The sequence below is a fragment of the Castor canadensis genome, chromosome 6 (genome assembly GCF_047511655.1).
Source record: "Castor canadensis chromosome 6, mCasCan1.hap1v2, whole genome shotgun sequence".
Taxonomy (NCBI): Eukaryota; Metazoa; Chordata; class Mammalia; order Rodentia; family Castoridae; genus Castor; species Castor canadensis.
In genome coordinates, this window is record NC_133391.1 from 139,258,264 (window position 1) to 139,265,995 (window position 7,732).

The window sequence follows — 7,732 nt, forward strand, 5'->3', positions numbered from 1 at the left end:
CTTGACCCACTTGCTAATTATCTGCTCCTGTGACAGCCCTCACAGTGCTATAAATCCACCAAGTACCTAACCTCAACTATGAATGTCACCCATTATGCTGGGAAAAGTCAATGTAGAATACTGTTGCAGAGTATTTTTTTAATTTGTAAAAACAAGTGGGTTCATTTTCCCTGAGGGCTGTTTCATTTTCCAAAACCAGTCTATCCACTGGTGACAGACATGTGGCATGTGGATAAGTGTGGGGAAGGAAGAATGAAATGCCAGTTGGCAGAAGAATTAAAAGCAGAAGAGAAACAGCCTCCCCATACTTTTCATTATTTGTTGCTCTGACTTAGGATGAAGGACTGTTAAAATATGACCATCTTTGATATCACTTCTAATATGGCTAGAAACAGGACTCTCGCAGTTCAAACGTGGGATGTTTAGACTGTATTAAAACATAAGGCTCCAGTAACATCAAAGGGTACTCCTGGGTGGTTTGGGCCAGGGTGAGGTCACCACTGTCTTCCACTGTAATAGGTGTGGAGACACTGTGTACCTGAGAAATGGCGCTGTTTGCTTTTTTCCTGCTGATAAATGTGGAGCTGGGAGAGGAGATGCCTCTGTGTGCCTGAGGATGATCTACTGTGGAAGGTTTAAAGGGAAATAGGTATCAGGTTAGGGTTACAGAGGGCAATTTTTAAACGAGGACGTCCTTTGTTCTTAGAGAATAGGCCTCTTTAATTCATAATGCAAAGACAGATAGTGATAAGAAAGGCTTCCCACTTGACCACCAAATTCAAAATAAAGGCAACGTTATTCTGACAATAGGTAATTTGGATAACATCAAGGATGGACATAAAATATGAAGGCAGGTTAACTTTTTATACTTAAGTATCTTTATCTTACACTAGTCCCCAACACTCATCCAATATGTTTGTTTAAATTGCAATTGCATAAAAATTAGGTCAGAATTTATTTTAGTTTTTTACTAGCCTATATGTCAAGTTCTAAGAAGCAATCTCTTTACCAACATCAACAATGGCATTATTAGTTAGTAATAGGTTTTTAAAAGCTTTTAGTATAATATTCTAAAGATTCTTAAAATTAGGGATTTATTCTATAAAATAGGCCTCATCAGGAAAATCCTACCTACATTTCCAAGTAGGTTCCCATGGAAAATGGGAGGATTAATGACAATAAATAGTATTTGGTTTGCAATATGTAGGGTATTACAATTCTAAAGCCAAGCAGAGGCCAACCAAAATACTGAAAGCAACGAGAGGAACAGAACAGACTGACACCTAGAGAATTAGCTCAGGGCAGAGCTACCTTCACCTCCAGCACATGTGCTGAGTGGCATTCTGATTCTCACTGTGCTCATTAGGAACCTCACTTGTGAGCGCACTCCTAGTTCTCAAGCTCTTCTGACCTCTATCTATCCTTAGCAGTACCAGAAGAGCCTATGACTCGTTCACTATCTATTGTAACTCCCCTACTCATTTGCAAATTCCAGAAAGTTCTTTACTTTTTATTTTCTTTTCATCCTACATGTACCTCCTGCAATATCATTTTTGAAAGAATAACTTAATAATTATTGCTTGAAGTAAAAATGAGATCTCCATTTGGTGGGAAGAAAAGAAAGGCTAAAAAATTTTTTCACTCTTATCTTTACTATTTTCCTTATCTTCTCAGTGGACTAAATAAAATACATAGTTGTTTCATTTCTAACTGCCATGTTATACATGGCGGGGGGGTAGGGGGTTCTACTAGACTCAGATCAATTTCCATTGTGATTTTTGCCTTCAAGAAATAAACATCGTGGTCAGGATGTCTGCCTGGCATCCTTCTGACCAGCAAAGTAATGGTTTCCAATGAAATGTGAGTGCTTGGTGAGACTGCGCAGGCCCAGTGGCTGCAAACTCATGTGAACCACAGGTTTTTTAACCACTGGCAGAATTTCAAACCACTTAATTGAATGACAAGTCCCTCAAACAGCTGTCACTTAAGATTCCTGGGTTTGGATGAAAGGCCAGAAGTACTTGTAATTACTCCCCTCTCGCACCCTTTTCCTAAACACAGCACATAGTATAGGCAGCAATTTTCAATAAAATGACCAGCCTAAACATGGAAGTATGAAGCAGGCATCTAAAGACTGATTTCTCTAAAAAGACATAAATGATTTATTTTCCTTTCTTTTTTTCTTCTAAGAAACCCCCAGATCATAGAAAATTTACAACTCTTAAGGCCTCACTAATATTAATCTCCTTCCATCTTTCATAGGATTCTAGGATTTGTTCCTGTGACAAGTTTGTTGAAACTCATTCATGTAGTATATAGTTCACCTGAGAAGGAAATGCTGTTTTCCTGAGTAGAAACGGTTGTTTCTTCAGACATATATCATCCTACATCTTGATTTATTTCAGCATTCCTCTTAGAATTATAGTGGCTAACAAATTCTAACTTCTCTAATGAATGATCAATTGTTGAATTTAGATAGCAATTCTAGTCTACCAAGCAATTTCCATTAAATGATAAGATTATTTCCTCTAAAGAAATATATATTTAGGCCAGACATAGTAGCACGCACTTGGGAAGCAGGGATAGGAGGATTGAGAATCTGGGGCCAGCCTAAGCTATACAGAGAGATCCTGTCTCAAAAAGAAAGCAGAAAAAAAAAAAAGAAATATATATTTTATGTGATCACATGATTTTCAAGACAACCTTGTGAGAAATGTCTGGCAAAGTTATTACCTTCCTGTTACAGATTAAGACAGACTGAAGCATGTTGACTTGCCAGCCTCAAAGCTCTACTTGCTGAGAGTCAGCACTGCAATCCACAGCCCACTGATTTCAAATCCAGTCAAATAATCACATTTGAAATGCAGCTGGTTTTTTTCACATACATTTCTCCATCTTCCTGCTATATCCCTCTGTGCTCTCTCCTAATTTACTACATTTTCTGATCCAGGTATCCCCTTTCAGCATCCTCAGAGCATGTCTCTATCTTCTCCCTGCTGCCACACCCCCTCCATTTCCTTCATACTCTTTCCTATCCCTCATGGTCCCTCCAATACCAACACTTGATCTGCCCAATCTCTTCCTCCCAGTCTGCGCTGAGGAAGTTCCATTCATCAGACACAAACAAGTAGCAGCTCTATGGGCTCAAGCTTTACTTTGATTGGCCCTTCCACCTTCTGTTCTTAAATGTAACCAGGCCACCTTCTGGGGATAACACAAGACTGATGACTACACATCTAGTCTTGGGACACAGGTCTACCTTTCCTCCCAAGCTACTTGCCTGCAGTTTGCTTTCCTAGGTAGAAACATTCATTTATGTCATGCTTTCCATCATCTACCACTTTCTAGAATACTTGTACTTCCTTTCAATATATCAGCATTTGCTCATAGTCTGCTTTCCAAGCAACCATCAGCCACTGTTCTCAGTGACTCCAACATCCAGGCTGATGGTGATTTAGCCTGAATCACCAATGTTTGAATCAAATGTTTGATTTCTCAACCTCCCTGAAGCAAAAAGCCTTTGCTCCACCTTTGCTAACCACACCACACACTGTACCAAGAAGATTGTAGGATTTGGGGTTTGCGGAGATTAGGAAAGGACCTATTTTCTAAATGAGAGCTGTATGAGAAAAGACAAGAGCTAGTTCATATGTGTCTAGTATTTGATGGAAATAGAGGAAAATAAATGTCAAAGAGACATCGATCAGTTTTTCATATTTATTCATCTCATCACCACTAGTTGACTATAAGCTCATTGAGGGTTGAGAATTATTTTTAATCATCTATTCTATCTAAAAAGTAATTTCTAGAAACTTATTTGTAATTCTGTACTAGTCTTATTTTCTGATTATGCCCAGTTTACATGACAACCTGTGCATCCAGCAAAAAGTTCATTAGCTAAGACATGCTAATGTCTATATGTATTTTAAGGCATCCCCATCACTGAGTATCTTCATTCAACATATCACTGACATCCAAACCAAGCTACTTCTCATCACAACTACAGTGTCCACCTGTTTGAATTTGATTGTCACCAATCAACATTTTTTGCTTCAAACTGTGTTTCATTTTATTATTTTTTGTTTTAGCAGTACTTAGGTTTGAACTCAGGGCCTTGCACTTGCTAGGCAGGTGCTCTGCCACTTGAGCCATGCCCTCAGGCCCTTTTTGCTTTAGTTATTTTTTGGATAGGGTCTCATCTTTTTGCCTGGGTCTGGTCTCATCTTTTTGCCTCACGTATAGCTGGGATTATAGACACATGCTACTATGTCCAGTTGAGATGTTGTTGGTTGAGATGCAGACTTGCTAACATTTTTTCTAGGCTGGTCTAGAACCATGATCCTCCCAATCTTTGCCTCCTGCATAGCTGGAATTATAGGCACCCACCATGATGCCCACCTTGAATTATTGTTAAACTTCAAAACAAAACTGCTCCTTAAGTTCTTATTTTTAAGGCAAAATAGTTCCTAAACACTAAATTGCAGATGACTTTCTTACTCTGAATTAAAACATTTTCCTCTTTCAACCATATTTCTAAAGTCCTCCTAGCCACACTGCCAAAATGTTCCAACACTTTAGTTAGGAAGATAAAAGGCTCCCCTTATTCTTCTGTACAAAACCAATGATTTGTTTTTCTTATGGTATTTATTTATTGCTGAAGTAAAACAAAAGCCACCCTGGAGAACACAGCTTAGTCACATTACAAAAGTTTCCATCTCAAATAGGGTGCCTAGAGGTCACCCATAATTCAAGGGCAAATCATTCCCACTGTGAGAAGAAGTTCACTTCCTGGTTAGTTATCAGTTGTTAAACCTCTTATGGGATAATAGCCTTCAAAGTTACAAAATCTGACAGACTCCCTCTGGGAGATAATGTGGTAAGTATAGTAGAAATGGTGATGGACCCAAAACACATGGCCTCTAGTAAGTTGAGACACATGGTTTCACAAATAAAAATGTTCCTTGGGTACCAATGAGCAGAAATCTGAAATCATGAATGTGCTAGCAAATTAAGAACATATGATTGTTGTAGCTCTTGTTCTAGTTCCAGTATTTATTGTCTCTGAGATTTTTCTACAAGTTGTATTATCATGTCCTTTTCTCATCTGCGCAGTGGTAGTAACATCTACCTGCCTAACCTCAGAGCACTCATTACTGTACCTGGGAAACTGGGGAGTTTCCTTTATGTGACTTCCCTAGCTTACATAGTTTTCCTTTCATATGTGCAGGCTCCATGCTCGTGGGTTCAGCCAATTGCATATTGAAAATACTCTGAAAAAAATTATGCCTACTCCCATTCCTGCCCTTGCTCTCTCCATTCCACACTCACCACCTGCAGTTCTCTCCTTGGTCCTCAGTCACCTCCTGAGCTAAGTATCATTGCCTGAGCCTTTCATCTGAAAATGTCAAGGTCTTTCGTACACTTCTGTCACACAGGCCCTGAATTTTAGCCCATATTTGTAAGTGATGACTGCCATCTAAAAGTAACTAGTGATTGTTAGTAATGGAGCTTGTGATAAGACATACTTACTCATCATCTTCAACAAAGACCAGTTTCCAGAGATGCATGTGCCTGTGGTGTTTAAGAGTCATATGGCAGATGGGAAACAGGTAGAGTTGGCTTAATGGGATAGATTTGGGCAAGAAGGTTATGATTGCCTGAAGCCTTTCACCTTCCTAGACTCCCATTTTATCCTGATGTGTACCTCTGTCAACAGACCTGATAGTTTGGAAAACAAACCAGAAAAATGGACCCTGGTAGTCAAGCACTTGTGTCCCAATGTCCCCACCACCCTGGTTGGGAACAAGAAGGTTCTTGGGAATGATGAGCTCATAAGACAGAAGCTGACCAAAATGAAGCAGGGGTGGTACAACCTGAAGAAAGCAGAGGTATGAAAAACAGGATTAGCAAGGACCAAAGTTAGAGTGAGGGAGATTTCTAAAATGGACATGAAAGCTAATTTGGCCTGCCAGACATGGGAAGAAAATCTCTGGATGTCTTGCCCTGAAACCTTACTGCAAGCACAGCCCTCATGTGGTTAATTTTATCTACTATTTATTAATCTTAGTGTATGATTACTGGCCTTTCCTTTTTCATTTATGTATAATTTACCTTAGATTACAAATCAGAAATCAACTTGCAACACATATTTACAAATCAACCATCATTATTAATATATCCACCCCATCTGACCTTCCAGAGTCCTTCTGACATTGCTCTAACAACTTCCTTTGCACTCCACCTGACATACCAGGTGCTATTTCAGGGAATTTCTTAACTTCTTGCTTCTTTGCAAAAAAAAAAAGAAAAGAAACCATTGGTAACTTTTGTGAATTGGGCTATAACTACTTTACAACTAATGTGTCCTGTCTATCATATGTGAGTCACTACTTTGGAAATTTACTCCTTCACAGATCTCAGTGGCAGAGCCCTGGAAAAGCATCCAGTTTTTGAAAATGTATTTAGTCAGGAAGGCTCAAGTCCATGCAGCTATGGCAGAGTCACAGTTCTGTGGTCTCATGTTAATTATATAGTAGGCACTGTATAATCGGTGCCGCTTAATTTATTACCAAAAGTGAAATATATCTAGATGTATTATTTTTTGTATAATTGTATTTCCTAACACTGATATTTGTCATCCCCATATAAACTACATTGATTTTAAAAAGTGGGGGTGGGGGGCATGCTGGTACCTCATACCTAATTATAGGTAGTAGCAAGGCTTACCTAGCTACTTCAGAGGCATGGATCAGGTACAAGGCCAGCCTGACCAGAAGTTCATGAAACTTCATCTCAACCAACAGCTAGGTACAGTGGCAGGTGCTTGGATTGCAGTCCAGGCCAGCCCACACAAAGTAAGACTCTATCTCAAAATAACCAAAGCAAAAAGGACTTTTTTGGTATCGCTCAAGAAGGAGAGTGCCTGCCTAACAAGCACAAAGCTCTAAGTTCAAACCCCAGTACCACAAAAAAATGTGAGCTGGGTTCAGTGGCTCATGCCTATAATCCCTCCAACCCCAGCTAGTCCAGAGGTAGAGATCATGAGGATCATGGTTTAAGGTCAGCCTGGGTAAAAATTTAGCAAGACTCCAATACTCTGGGTGTGGAGGCACATACCTGTGGTCCCAGCTACAAAAGAGGTATAAATAGGAGGGTCATGGTCCAAGCCTGCCCTGGCCAAAATATGAGACCCTATTGAAAAATTGACTTAAGTAAAAAATGCAAGGCATGTGGTTCAGGTGGTAGAGCGCTTGCCTAGCAGGCTCAAGACCTTGAGCTCAAACCTCAGCCCACAAAAGGAAAAAATGTGTTTGGAAATTACATCATATGGAAATTTAAAAAAAATATATATGTACTGAACAGGCACAAGCTATTTTTCTTATCATTATTCCCTAAACAACATAGTATGACAACTATTTGGCCATCAGTTATGTTGTATTTGGTATCATGAGTAACCTAGAGATGACCTGCTCTGCCTAATAAGCGCAAGGCCCCTACTTCAAATCCTAGTATCAGTATAAAAAAAAAGAAACCTAGAGATGACTTAAAGTATAAGGAAGGAGGTGCACTGATTATATGAAAATACTATAACTTTTTATATAAGAAATGGGAATCCATGGAGTTGGGTGTCTAAGGGACCCAATGGTGCACCTATGTGAACCAGAGGACCCCTCTACTAATGTTCTCATATGAACCCATTACTTTCACTTCCTGCCTTTCCAAGCAACACAAA

General features: G+C 39.4%; 1 pseudogene; it reads left to right on the forward strand.

Annotated features, from left to right (window-relative positions):
- Nucleotides 1–5,465: 5,465 nt before the first annotated feature.
- On the forward strand, nt 5,466–5,835 carry LOC109675570 (ras-like GTP-binding protein Rho1; annotated as a pseudogene).
- The last annotated feature ends 1,897 nt before the right edge of the window (nt 5,836–7,732 follow it).